The following is a 14,602-nucleotide window of genomic DNA, read 5'->3' as shown; positions in this document are numbered from 1 at the left end:
CGAGCCAAATGCCCAAGTCTTATGACCCCATTACTTTTACCCTACAACCCACAGAGAAGAGGAACCCAAAGCGTGAGTCGAAAGCGAGAGGAAACTGATACCTTTGAGGAGAGGGGCACTCGACCCTGATATCTTGTTTAAGAGGCGGGAGACAAACCTGTCCATCATGGGTCCTTCGTTGGGATTGGTCCAGTGCACTTAGGGGATGTTTCCAATTCTGTGGAGGGCAGAGCTACCTAGAAGGGTGATGAAAGTATGTTGATGCATCCCGGAGGGCTTTCTTTCCATTCCACTTCCTCGAAGACTGGAACTTACCCCATGGCATTATTGGATAAACAGGCCAGATGTGGGATCCTGGGGTCCTGACTTGTTTATTGTTCATGTAATGAACTGAATGTGAAGATATGCATCAAGCCCTGCTTCTTTTGACACCGAGATCGCCCCGGGTATCACACCTGCATATGTTGGAGAGACGGGTGCATGAAAGTACAGAATTGGAGGTCTGACGATAAAGTGCATTAGAAGTGATGTCGAATCCAAGGGTAGAGCTGCAAGACTTTTCGAGAAGGAACTTAAAATGATAGACCAGCGACCTGGGTGAGAAACAGACTGAAGAAATCAGGAGCAGGCTGTGGCAGCAGTGAAGGAAACCAAGCTGGCAGCCATCTTTAAATGGTGAGAGAGGGGTGGCCGAGAGAGGGGTGGCCATTGAAGCACCAGCTACCTTTACTGTTCACAGGGAAAGAGATGCCAGCAGGAGTCAAAATGACTGACAGTGTTCTAGTTACTCGCTTTGTCTCCTCCCTCTAACTGTTCCTGAACCTTTTCCTCTTCACTCTGCATCTCGCTGATACTCTGAAAGCATCCAAAGATTTTAAAGAGAAAACCCCTCATCAGAGCCTTACATGTTTCACACCTGTGCCAGTCCACCTCAGTGTCCTGATTAAGACACTGGTCCACATACCTGTAGATTCCACATCTTTTTTTTCAACAAAGAGCCCTGAGTTGTGGGATGTTTGCGGCCGCCAGCCCTTAAAGGCACAACCCTATGGTATCCCAGGTGCATTGTGCTCAGGTCTTTATTAGGATTTGTATGTGATATGTAAGTTGACATGTCGATATTATATCTGTATGCTAACCGTGGACATGGAAATAAGAACTTGAGAATGCTACCTAATAAGATCAGCATACGGTTGCATGGCTTGTTATGAAAATGCAATAAAATTCAGTTTACAAAAAAACCCAAAGTACCCTGAAGGATAGAGCTCATTCACAGTGAACACCTGGCTGCCATGGTGCTCGCGTGCCACCAGGACCTCTTCTCATCACTACTCCATTCTGCAGTTTAAAGACAATTAAGACTTTTTCAATTACTTTCCCATTCACTTTTGCACACTCTAAACAGATGTGCTTCCCTTTTACACATACAGCACTTCACGTGGACCGCAGGGCGACCAGTGGACGTAGCTCAGTGCTTCACATTGCCACGCCTGTAAGATCATGTTTGTTTTGTCTTCGCTTTGGTCAACATTCACTTTACAGCTACCCCCCTCCTCTTTTTTGCTTGCCTCAGGATCTGTCCCAGCATTCTCCCATCTCTCTTGCATCCTGATTTTACCATCTTTGGGACTCGACTCTTTCAAACAGTATGAGGTTCTTCAGGTCTCTCCGGCATTATTTAAAATTCTTTTTCAAGAGTCGTTTCTTCACAATCATGTCATGTCAGAAACCTTTATTCGATTCCAAATGAATCATAAAAGTTCACAAGGAAGACAAACAATCATAAAATAAGACAATATTGCCAAAAAAGCATAAATGATATCTTACGCAGACAATATAACACCTAATTACATACTTTACATTGCATATCGTTTCCTTATTATAAAAACAATCTTTATAAACCTAAGCACAGAGCTACAAATGGAAACATTTGCTAGGGAATGTAAATAATTAAAACCCTCTCTATGGGCACAGAAACAATTTTCCTTTAAAATTGGTTTAAGAAAACGCACCCTGGGATCTTTATATAATGTGCAAAATAACATAAGGTGCATAGTATTTTGTTGGGCTGTGCTGTTACAAGGACAAGTGGTCAAGTCAAGTCAAGACAAGTCAAAAGGATTTATATAGCGCACTACATACCCAGAGGGTCTCAAGGCGCTGGAGGAAGGGTGGGGGGATTACTTGTCAAATATCCACGTTTTAAGTTGCTTTCTGAATGCTAGGTGGTTCTGGGTAAGGCGAAGGTAAGTGGGGAGTGAGTTCCATGTTTTAGCAGCCAGGTATGAGAAGGATCTACCTCCCATGGTGGTTTTATTGATGTGAGGCACGGTAGCAAGGGCTTGGCTGGAGGAGCGTAGCTGGCGGGGGGGGTGTAGAAGGAAAGTCGAGCCTCTCACACCACCCCACCTGTTTTGAAAAATCCACAAGAAAGTGCAGTGTGCCTAAACGGAATCTAGTCATTAAAAAACGTGCATTTCCCTGTAAGCTAAAAGACAAATAAAATTGTTGCTGTTTTAAAAAAGGGGGGACCGGTCTGTCTGTGGGCCTAGAAGATATACTCAGCTCAGATCCAAAAGCTTCTTTTATGGACATTTTCATGTTTGGCGGTATACACTCAACTTTTCATAAAAATCTTCTAACCCTATTTTATAAAAAGTTTGTTAAACGTAGCGTAACCAGGGTACCGCCATTGCATTGTCTAGATTTGTGCAATCTTTTAAGACAAGTCGGGAGAAGTTAAGTTCCTCTGAAGAGCAGATTTTCCCCCATAAAAACAGGGGTGCCATGTGTATTCTCTCTGTAATATAATCCATGCCCACCTCCGAGTGACAAAATGAGGCAGGCGAACTAGACGGGATAAATAAGAGTCTCTTCAAAAATGTGTTCTCAATTATTTGGATCTGTGTACTCTTTTGGTATCCCCACACTCCTGCACCATAAGTTGCGCCTGACAGGCATTTTGATTTGTATAGGGTTAGCAGCTCTGCAACAGGCTTATGACCAAGTTTGGCTGCAAATCGAAACAGACCCTCAATAACTCTTGAAGCTTGTTGCACCCGAGGTACTAAAAGTTGGTCCCAATTTAGGTTAGAATTAAAAACATTCCCCTAGATAACTAAAGTGATTTACCTTCTCAATAGCTATCCCATTCACTGTGTATTTTCGTGTTTTCGTTAATATGGGCCAGCATGCCATGACAAAGGATTTCTTATAATTCACCTTCAAATCTAATGACATCATATATTTGGTGAAAGCATCCAAACATCCCCGAAGGCTGTTGGCAGTCAAGGACATCAGGACCGTATCGTCAGCATACGACAATAAAGGTACTTGGGCACCTGCTATTTTTGGGAAGTCCAAATGTTTGTTTACAAAAACTGCTCCAGTTTATTTGCATGAACCAAAAATAAAAACGGGGCTAGGATGCAGCCTGGCCGGACCCCCTCTGTCGACACGATGGGCTTTGTCTTCTCTCCCCCTAAACCATACCGGATGACTACAGAAGTGGAAGCATGTAGCCTGCGGAGGAGAGTGACAAGTGGTTCCTCGAAGCCCATATCTTCCATCAGCACCCACAACTTGCTCCTGCATACCGTGTCAAAGGCACTGGAGAAGTCCATGAAAGCCAGGTGGATCAGCGGGATCTATGTCGTTACAACGCGTTATTTTACAACGCAGACCGTTACAACGCAGTTTTTACAACGCAGGTACCATTACAATGCATGCCATTTATTTTATTTATTTATTTTATTTATTTTGAAAGTTTTATATAGCGCGAACAGGATCTTTGCAGATATCAGAGCGCTTTACACGGCTGGGAATGCCAGCAAGAAAGTGGGGTTACACATAAGTGGTACAGCAAACAATAGTGCAAGTATAACAGTTAAATGTGTGCATAGATAGTCAGTGGCATCAATCATACAATGCCAGCAAGAAAGTGGGGTTACACATAAGTGCCATTACAACGCATGTCATTACATAGCAGATACTATTAAAACGCATGCCATTACATCGTAAGTATTGGTAAGTATATCTTTTTTTTTAAATGTAATAAAGTTAATGTAATTAATTTTAATTAATAAATATAATTTAAAAATAGTTAAAATAGTAATTAATTTAATTATAGTAATTTAATTAATATTAAAATTGTAATTAATTTAATATATTTAATATAATATAATTAATGAAATATAATACATTTAAAAATAGTAAATAATATAATGTAATATATTACAATAAATATAATTTAAATAAAATTAAAATAATACTTAATATAATTTAATTTAATATAATAAAAGAAATTTAATTAATTTAAAAATAGTAAAAAATAATAATAACATATAATAAATTAAATAAATAAAAAAAGGAATTAATTTAATTTAAGTAATGTAATTCAATTAATTTTTTGATTGTAAAAATTGTAATTAATTTAATTAAATTTAATTAAATTAATTTAATTAATTTAATTTATTTAAAGTCGTAATACCCCTGTACCCCAAAAACCAAACCCAGCCCTAAAACCTAAAAATACCCCTGTACCCCAAAAACCAAACACAGCCCTAAAACCTAAAAATACCCCTGTACCCCAAAAACCAAACCCAGCCCTAAAACCTAAAAATACCCCTGTACCCCAAAAACCAAACCCAGCCCTAAAACCTAAAAATACCCCTGTACCCCAAAAACCAAACCCAGCCCTAAAACCTAAAAATACCCCTGTACCCCAAAAACCAAACCCAGCCCTAAAACCTAAAAATACCCCTGTACCCCAAAAACCAAACCCAGCCCTAAAACCTAAAAATACCCCTGTACCCCAAAAACCAAACCCAGCCCTTAAACCTAAAAATACCCCTGAACCCCAAAAACCAAACCCAGCCCTAAAACCTAAAAATACCCCAAAATTACTTAAATTAATATATTAATATTTTATTTTATTTTTAATATTAATTAAATTAAAAAAATAATGTAAAATAAAATTAAATAAAAATAATATACTTACCTATACTTACGATGTAATGGCATGCGTTGTAATAGTATCTGCTATGTAATGACATGCGTTGTAATGGAATGCATTGTAATGGTATTTGCGTTGTAAAAGTTGCGATGTAATGGTAGTGCGTTGTAAAAGTTGCGTTGTAACGGTGCAATACCGGATCAATGCTCCCCTGGCCTTCATGTACTTGCCCATGATCATCGACAAGTTGAGGCACTGTTCGACAGTTCCCATTCCATTTCAAAACCCATATTGGGTATGTGATATTAGTTCAGCATTATCGGCCTAAACTCTAAGTGTGCCAGAATCACCCTCCCCATCACCTTACATGTGGCATCCATAAGGGAAATCGGCCTATAACAGGTCGGATTGTTTCTATTTCCCTTTTAAAATATTGGCACCACCACTGCTTTCTTCCCTGATTGTGGGATCTGGCCAGTTATAACGGCTCTAAAGACATTTAATAGAACAGGGCCCCAAAGTGCTGGATATCTTTTAAAGAGGTCCAAAAGTACCCCGTCGGGGCCTGGGGCTTTAGAGGAAATGCCCATTCTAAGAGCCTCCTCCACTTTGCCTAAAGTTAGGGATGCACCTAGTTGCCGGGTGGATTCAGGGTTAAAAAATATATCTGGCTGGCTGACCTGTGGGCTAATATCATTTGGGTTAAAAATCTTCGTAAAATGGGAGTCCCAAGCTAAACCCATTATATTTAATTCCACGTTCCTGCTTACATCCGTGAAGAGTGGACGATTGATCACCCCCCAAAAGGACCTGGAGTCTCTTAGAATTCCTGCCTTCTCTAAATCTTCCCAGGCCAGTCGTCTCAATTCTTCTTTTCTACACTCTATTGTGTTTTTATAAGAGCGTCTAACTTCCTTAATCAAGGCCCTATCCCGTGGTACTACGCTTAATGCTGTTTTTAAAGCTCTATTTGCCGCTGAGCACTAAGAATCAAACCATTCATGTTCGGGGCGATTCATTTTTTTTTACTGGTCTCATTAGATTTTTTTGCCACATCTTCACATATAATTTCAAAACTCCCTATAATGGATTCCGGGGGGGCTAAATAAGTTAAACAGATCATCACATCAGGTAAGTTAGACTTAATTAAATTCTCTTCAAATTTTACATGATCCAAAGTATCCCATTTCAACCGTACCCCTTGATTACAGTTATATTTTATAGGACAGTCCACAGCCTTCCCCTTCGAGGCCTTAATTTTTAGAGCGGCTGTTAGAGGATTGTGGTCACTGGCAGCATTCGGTTCAACCAGGAAATCCTCTAGAAGATCAGAATATCTCCTGGTAACCCACATAAAATCAATCGTACTAGTTATGCCTCGAAAGACAGTCGGAAAATATATCTCCCAGCTGTCCACGAAATTGTTCGCCAGGGATAAGTCGTTAACAAGGATGATTGAGTTTAATGCCTCCCGCTGAGGAGTATGTTTAAAATGGGCAAGGATGAATCGTCAGGATCAAGCAACCCCCACACTTTTTTACTGCTTTGCTTACATAGAGTGCAGTTGAAATCTCAAACACAGATAATACATAAGGGGGAGAATTTTAGTGCTATTTTGTCAATTTCTTCTTGTAGTTGATTTATGACCCCCGTGCTTAGCTCATCGAAAATGTTATAGTACCAATTGATTAATAATAAGCTTACATCTAACAAATTAAAACACATGATCAGTTGGTACCAAGGTGAATCAATTACCTTTTCGATTACGAGCGCCTCGTACTCCACTGAGATCAAGGTTACCTTGCCCTCCCTGAAGGTTTCGCCAAAACATTTAGAGACAAATATCCATCTATGTCAACATCCCATTGTTCTGACATGGTTTTTGGCTCTATTTCGGAGTGATGATGACTTTAAGCTTGCTAACATCTATAATCTGTATTCTTACCTTGTGTTGGCCCTTTTAAGCCCTTTCTTCCAGACCTAGAAGCATAAACTAGAGGATAGCTGCTTTATATGATGATAGATCCCTTATTCTTGACTCTAATCCATCTATTGCCTATTGGCTTTGACATAAATATGTGTCCTTTCATCATCCTGCCTATAGTAGAGGGTGGATCCTGTAGTCCTGACTTTATATTACATATTGGTATGGTTTGTGTAGGTACTCTGATAGAGCTAAGTGTTATAACATCCTTCTCAGGCCTACAAGGCCCAGAACTAGAGAGATTCCATTTTGCTTTCTGTCCCTGCAGAACTGAGATGCTTGCAGGGTAAAGGTAATGTTTTAGTTTTGAGCTGTTGTCCGCTAGGCGAAAACCAGCCAGGACTGGTTCTTATCGGAAGAATGTGTTTGTCTCTTGGGCCCAGACGTAACATGCAGATGCGCACTGCGGTTGCGCGGAGAGCTCTGGAGCTAGCACAGGAATTCGATGGGAGGCAGCCCTCTGTTGGAAATTTCCATGAGGGGAGAGGATTCCACATTCGCGAAGTGCAGGAGAGGAGGAGGGTCAGTTTGGTTCTTGAAGAGAGAGGAGTAGGATGGTTGCTGGAGCTGAAGAGTACAGCTTAGTTCAATTGGTTTTCTGGAATGGAGAGAGAAGGCAGATAATTGCTAAAGCTGGAGAGAGCAGTCAGATGAACGAAGTTGGAACTATCAGCTGGAGCTGCCAGTTTATCAGAATGCATTAAAGCAGTTACCAGTCAGATGGAGGAGTTGAAGCTGCCAGCTGGAGCAGTTGAGCCAGAGGAGTGAAGCTGTGGTGACGGAGGGAGAGAAACATTCCTTCTAATAGGTGAGGTAGTCTGAACTAGTTTGCTTTACACTTACACCTTAATCTTGTCTTTTATTTCCTAGGCTATTGTATTGCTAATCCTTTTTCTTTCAGCGGTGTGACAGTCCCTGTTAGTTACATGTGGATGTAGTATAGTAATAAAGCTTTACAGAGACCCCGCAGATCTGTGTATGTGTCTATTCCCATTTTATTGATATTGTAATAAAGATACCCCAGTTCTTAGCGAACCAGTGTGCATGTGTTGTTCTTATGATAGAGCTAACCTTTCTTCTAACCAGATGCTGTGTAGCAAATGATGGATCAAAAGGGAGTAGGAGCGCTTAAATCAGGGAATAACTTTTGCATACAGTGTGTGTCTCTTGTTCTTAAAGCGCAGGTAACCTTTCATTGTAGTCAGGTGTTACAGCCAGAACAGATGCTGCCCCTGATCAGGTAAGTAGCCACTGAATAATTAGGGAGAGAGAGGAGCCCTTGAGCTGGGAGAATAAGTTATACACTAAGTAATTCGGCCATTCCATAATATTATTGTAGTAGTGAACCTCTAGTGAATAGTGAGAGAAACTTCCCAACATAGAGAGAGAGAGAGCTGAAGGTATTCATAGGAAAGTGATCGTCGTTGGGATGCGGCGTTAATGAGAACACTAGGGAGGATACTAGTGCTTAGATCCGCCGGATTGTGGATCGGAATGTGAGGGAGAGAACACTAGGGAGGATACTAGTGCTTAGACACGCAGGATTGCGGCTTGTCGAGTGGGCACTGACTGTGGTCAGTGTGTAATGGTACCTAATCGGAACTGCCCCAGGGTAGATTAGTCTGGGCCCATGTGGTTGCGAGACTGTGAGGTATGAGTGTGGTGTAGGGCATGGATGTCCTTAGTATCAGTGAGTATTCCTAGTAATCCCTATAGATTTAGTGGTGTTTCTGATGATATGAGCTTGTATATTGCGAGTTCCCCATCCTCAGGTAGGTACCCAGGTGCCTGGAAAGATGGGTCCTGAGGAGGGAGGTGGTTACGTTCCGGCTGGGTTGGAGATGCTTTGAGGAACTGATCCTATCTGGTCCGAGAATCTGGCCGTTACACCCATCTACTCCATTTTTCCTGGGTACAAATGATATCAAATGTTTTAATGTACCGAACCCAGACCTCATCCGTTAGCTTAGGAATAATCCCTGCTACATTCCAGGATAGTAGGCGTGGCTGGTGACAATTTCTTTGAGGATAAGGTACTTGCATGGCTTGTCCATTTGGGCCACTCGGGGTCTGGTCAGATGGAGCAGTAATTAAACCCAAACCTCCCATGCTCTCTAGCTCATATTCTATAACTGGATAGCCAAGTCCTCAATGCCCTGGGTCCCATTTAGGTTTATTGGTTGAAAATTTGGGACCCTCCGTTGGGCAATCTCCCTGACCACAGGGGACTCTTCCGTCTCGGGAATAACAACAGGAGGCAGTCAGTCACAGTCATGTAGACCAGAAAATGGGGCAAATCTGTTTGTGAGGTTTGGTTCGAAAGTGTACGGTATAACCCAATAGTTATTACAGCGATAATCACCTTTAGGCCTTGCTCCGGGTACAAGATTGTGATGGGGGCTATAAAAGAACCACAATGTGGGCACAGATATTTTAGCAGGATAAAACCCTTTGTTCCTATTTCCTAGGCATTCAAGTATAAGCCTGACTATACGTGCATTATTAAAGTTCGCCACCACACAATCCCCCCCTCCGTTCTTCACAGAATAGCCTACCCAAGAACAGCGTCTAGCCATTATAAGGTGGTTGCAAATCTCCCAGCCCCAGACCCCCTCTTCTTTCAAGTGTGTATTTAGCCAATGCATTATTTTTGCCATTAACTGTTTAGTAGACTCAGCCTGGCCTTCCTGTAAAATGGGTACATCCCTCAAGACTACAACCAATGGTGCTGCAGCGGGGGGGAGATTTATTACCCTGGGATCATATCTAGATATACTGTTTCACTGCACTCAAAGGTTTTCTCAGATGTTAAAATTAATTCTTCTATTCCTGATGGCTAATATTGATCAGTTGGTCTCTCAAATCAATCTTTGAACTTGCAAGACACAGCCGCAATATGCAACGCAGGAACATAATGCTGCACACCTTGGAAAGGAAGCGGGATCTTGAGAAGAAGCTGTGTCTTTCCAACACTACAAGAACCTTGTTCCCATAGTCCTTCAATGCTCTTTCATTCTCCTCTTTCCCATCTTCTTATGCACCACTAACGTCTTCATTGTCTGTTCCTAATAGGCATTTAGAATATATATATATATTTTTTAAATGCTTGCTACCACCCCCAAGTCGAGTTTCAACATATCCTACATATACATGTTTTTGTAACACTAATTTGTAAAACTAACTTTGCTTATTACGTTTGTACAAACAACTTAATAATTACTCATAGCAAGGCATGACTTCCTATTATTTTAACAAATCACTAGTTTGTTATGCACCTTTTAAAGACTTATACCTCATCCTTAAGTACTACATGTTTCACTATACTAATTCAACACTAATCCTCTATGGGTCCCGGGGTAGCGTGCTACTTGCCGAAAAACCGATTTGACGCCTCGTCAGGGGTAGTATGCGCGATATAAATGCAATTACAATACAATATAGTACAATACATGTGTATTTTAGGTTTTGATATGTCTTTTGAATCTTTTATGGCATTTCAGCCGAATAAAGATGTATTTAATTAAATCTGCATGTATTTTTTCATGACTTCTGATCCACTCTGCGCGTGTTTTCGGTTTATTTGGAATCTACTTAGTATAATTTGCTGAAAATTGATACAGTTTCTACCAGCCTTGAAAAAGCCCTATGCTTCACGGAAATAAGGTGTGAAACATGTGTCTTCTATATGCTTATTAAATGAACAATTTCTCACAAATATGCTTACGCATGTGTTTGGGACAGCAATGCTTGAATAATGCGTGATGAAAAGTAAGAGGTTAACTGCTCATTGCCATGAGCCTCAATTATTAAATACAAAGACCAGAAGAACCAGGTATGCTTACAAACCTAAGGTAACTTTGGACTGTTAGGGAAGGGCAACCCCAGAGGACCTAGAACCACCAGAACTCAAGCACAGCCGAAAGGAAACATTGGGTCCAGTTCGCACACACCGCCCTGGCATGGAGCTCTTAACAGTGGAGTTATTATTTGCACTTCGCAGCCAGACTCACACGCTCTGTGACTTGCTACCGACTGGTCTAAAAAGGCGTAAGGAGCCTTGAGTTCCATTGAATGCAGTAGCCCATTATGGTTTACATTAAGGCATGCATCATGGCCACACACATAATTTGAGATTCCACTGCAGCGACTGAGTACATTAATGTGCAGTTTGAGTTAAGTGGTGGTTGGCCAACACTACACCATGTTGGCAACTAGACAGTTCAGTGTTTACACAGTTGAAAAAAGTCCTCTTATTGCAACACAGATATAAATACTTTTCTGGCAGTCTTTTTCATGGGAATTGTCTCATACACTGCCTGTTGCCAGGACAGGTGAGCAGTATCTCCACATATGGGCAGGTAATATGGTTGTGATAGTGTGGTCTCTTTCAATAGTTGCCACAAAAAGAAATGATACAGCAAGAACGTTTAAGGTTTTATTGCAGCATCCTAGTGCAGTCATGTTACTAGGGTCACAGCAGAGTAACTGACTCCTTAAGAACCAACCCTCCTGCAATGTAGGTCGGTGGCGGTGGATTGGTGTGCACAACAGCAGCGACCTGTCTACGAGGCCTGGGGATATCCCTTGAAGCGCGGTCGAGTCTGGTGGTAGTGGCTGGGACAATTAGCTTAAGACTGCACTCATCTGTAAGTGCGTTGATGTGCCACCTCTGAACTGTCAAGTCAAGTCAAGTCAATAGATTTATATAGCGCGCTACATACCCAGAGGGTCTCAAGGCGCTTGAAGAGGGGTGGGGAGTTACTTTTCAAATATCCATGTTTTGAGTTGCTTTCTGAATGCTAAGTGGTTCTGAGTAAGGCGAAGGTGAGTGGGGAGTGAGTTCCAAGTTTTAGCTGCTAGGTAGGAGAAGGATCTACCTCCCATGGTGGTTTTGTTGATGCGAGGTACAGTGGCAAGGGCTTGGTTGGAGGATCGTAGCTGGCGGGAGGGGGTGTAGAAGGATAGACGTGTGTTGAGGCATTCGGGTCCTATTTCGTAGAGTGCTTTGTGTGCGTGGGTTAGGAGCCGGAAAGTAATCCTCTTATTGACGGGGAGCCAGTGGAGGTTTTTCAGGTGATCAGAGATGTGTTCTTTACGCGGGATGTCTAATATGAGCCTGGCTGAGGCGTTTTGGATGCGTTGTAGTTTTTTCTGGAGTTTTGCGGTGGTGCCGGCGTAGAGGGTGTTTCTGTAGTCCAGTCGGCTCGTGACCAGAGCGTGGGTGACTGTTTTTCTAGTTTCGGTGGGGATCCAGCGAAATGTTTTTTTGAGCATGCGAAGAATGTTGAAGCAGGATGAAGTAACGGCGTTGACTTGTCTGTTCATCGAGAGTGAGGCATCCAGGATGACGCCCAGGTTCCGTGCGTGGTCCGTCGGGATGGGTGCTTTTCCAAGGGCCTCTGGCCACCAAGAGTCGTCCCAGGCGGAGGGGGAGGTACCTAAGATGAGGACTTCTGTTTTGTCTGAGTTCAGTTTCAGACGGCTGAGCTTCATCCATTCGGCTACTTCTTTCATTCCTTCGTGTAGGTTGGTTTTGGCCGTGTTAGGGTCTCTGGTGAGTGATAGGATCAGTTGAGTGTCGTCGGCGTAGGAGATGATGTTGAGGTTATGTTGGCGTGCGATGGCCGCGAGGGGGCTCATATAGACGTTGAAGAGGGTGGGACTGAGTGAGGATCCTTGGGGTACGCCGCAGATGACTTCAGTGGCCTCTGATTTGAATGGTGGAAGGCGGACTCTCTGCGTTCTTCCGGAGAGGAACGAGGTGATCCATTCCAGTGCTTTTCCTTGGATTCCGATGTTTTTGAGGCGCTGTAGAAGGGTGCTATGGCAGACCGTGTCGAAGGCTGCGGAGAGGTCGAGGAATATGAGGGCGGCTGTGTCTCCATTGTCCAGTAGAGTTCGGATGTCGTCTGTTGCTGCGATGAGGGCGGTTTCGGTGCTGTGCTTGGCTCGGAAGCCGGATTGTGAAGAGTCGAGGGATTTGTTGGTTTCGAGGAATGCGGCGAGCTGGTTGTTGACAGCTTTCTTGATGACTTTGGCCGGGAATGGGAGGAGTGAGATAGGGCGATAGTTTTTGAGTTCGGCGGGGTCAGCTGTGGGTTTCTTCAGGAGGGCGCTGAGTTCGGCATGTTTCCAGCTTTCCGGGAAGGTTGCGGAGTTGAGGGAGCAGTTGATGACATCTCGGAGGTGCGGTGCAATAATGGTGTCTGCTTTGTTAAAGATGTGGTGAGGGCAAGGGTCTGTGGGGGATCCTGAATGGATAGAGTTCATCAGACGGATGGTGTCCTCAGTGGAGATTGGCTTCCAGTCATTGAGGATGTTCAGGGGGGGTGGGGGTCCTGCAGAGGATTGGGTGGGTTGGTCTCCGGGTTGGTTGTCGAAGCTGTTGTGGATGTCTGCAATTTTGTTGTGGAAGAATGAGGTTAGGGAGTCGCAGAGGGCTTGAGAGGGGGTGATGTCGTTGGAGTTGGCTGAGGGGTTGGTAAATTCCTTGACGATGTTGAATAATTCCTTGCTGTTGTGGGCGTTGTTATCTAGACGGTCCTTGAAGGCTGTTTTCTTGGCGTTTCGGATTAGTTGGTGGTGTATGCGGGTGGCGTTTTTGAAGGCGTCTTTGGTGCTGGTGGTTGGGTCTTTTTTCCAGGCCTTCTCGAGGGAGCGACAGAGTTTCTTGGATTTCTTAAGGTCATCGTTGAACCAGGAGGCCTTCTTGCTGCCTAGTTTTATTTGTCGTTTTTTCAGTGGTGCTAGGATGTCGGCGCTGTTGGATAACCATTGGGTGAGGTTGGTGGCTGCTTGGTCTGGGTTTGAGGAGTGGGCGGGGGGGTTTTGAAGAAGCGATGAGGAGATCTGGTCGATGGTGATTTTGTTCCAGTTTCTTTGCAGAGTGGGATGGTGGTGGTTGTAGGATGTGGGCTTGTTGTAGGTGAAGTGAACGCAGCTGTGGTCAGTCCAAAGGAGAGCTGTGGTGTGGCTGAAGGAGACATGTTTGCTGGAGGTGACGATAGGGTCGAGTGTGTGACCTGCGATGTTTTGGCCTATACCGTGGTTAACTGCTATATTACTTGTTGGCGTACTAATTCTGTGTCTTGCTCTACCATCTGTGCAAAAATTCAATAAAGACTTTTCCAAAAAAAGAACCAAACATCCCCTCCGAAGCCAACATTCCACAACTGAGCATTCTTTTCCAGGTGACCTCACTCAAAGGGCTGCATGCCACTAATACATACAAGTTAATCAGAACACAGCAGTTGCTCAACTAGCTGACCTTGCTTCCAGCAGGCAGACCGGTTGCTGGAGAAGCTGAAAGGACGCCTAGAACATAGCAGCCTGCTTCCCTTCACAACGAAGGAAGGGGCGTGCCTGGACCTGCAGTAAAAGGAGGGGAGAAGCCAGCTGTTTTCCCAGATGTGAAGATCACCTAGACTTTGCTGACTGCCCTTGGGAGTGAAACTGAAGCTGACTTGCTTCATGAGGGGTCACCCAGTCTTCCATCAGTGTAGTGTCTTGAAAATATACTGAAACTCTTTTGGTTGCCACTGTACACCGTACAGTGGCGGCTGGTGACATTTGAAAGTGGTGAGGCGTAAAATGATAATCATACTGCACCGTAGCGAGCAAGCGTAGCGAGCGAGCCCGAACCTTCCTAAGGCGGGTTCGGGGAG

The sequence above is a fragment of the Lissotriton vulgaris genome, unplaced genomic scaffold, assembly GCF_964263255.1.
Source record: "Lissotriton vulgaris unplaced genomic scaffold, aLisVul1.2 SCAFFOLD_2691, whole genome shotgun sequence".
Lineage (NCBI taxonomy): Eukaryota > Metazoa > Chordata > Amphibia > Caudata > Salamandridae > Lissotriton > Lissotriton vulgaris.
The sequence above is the reverse complement of the archived record's forward strand: the minus strand, read 5'-3'. Positions refer to the sequence as shown.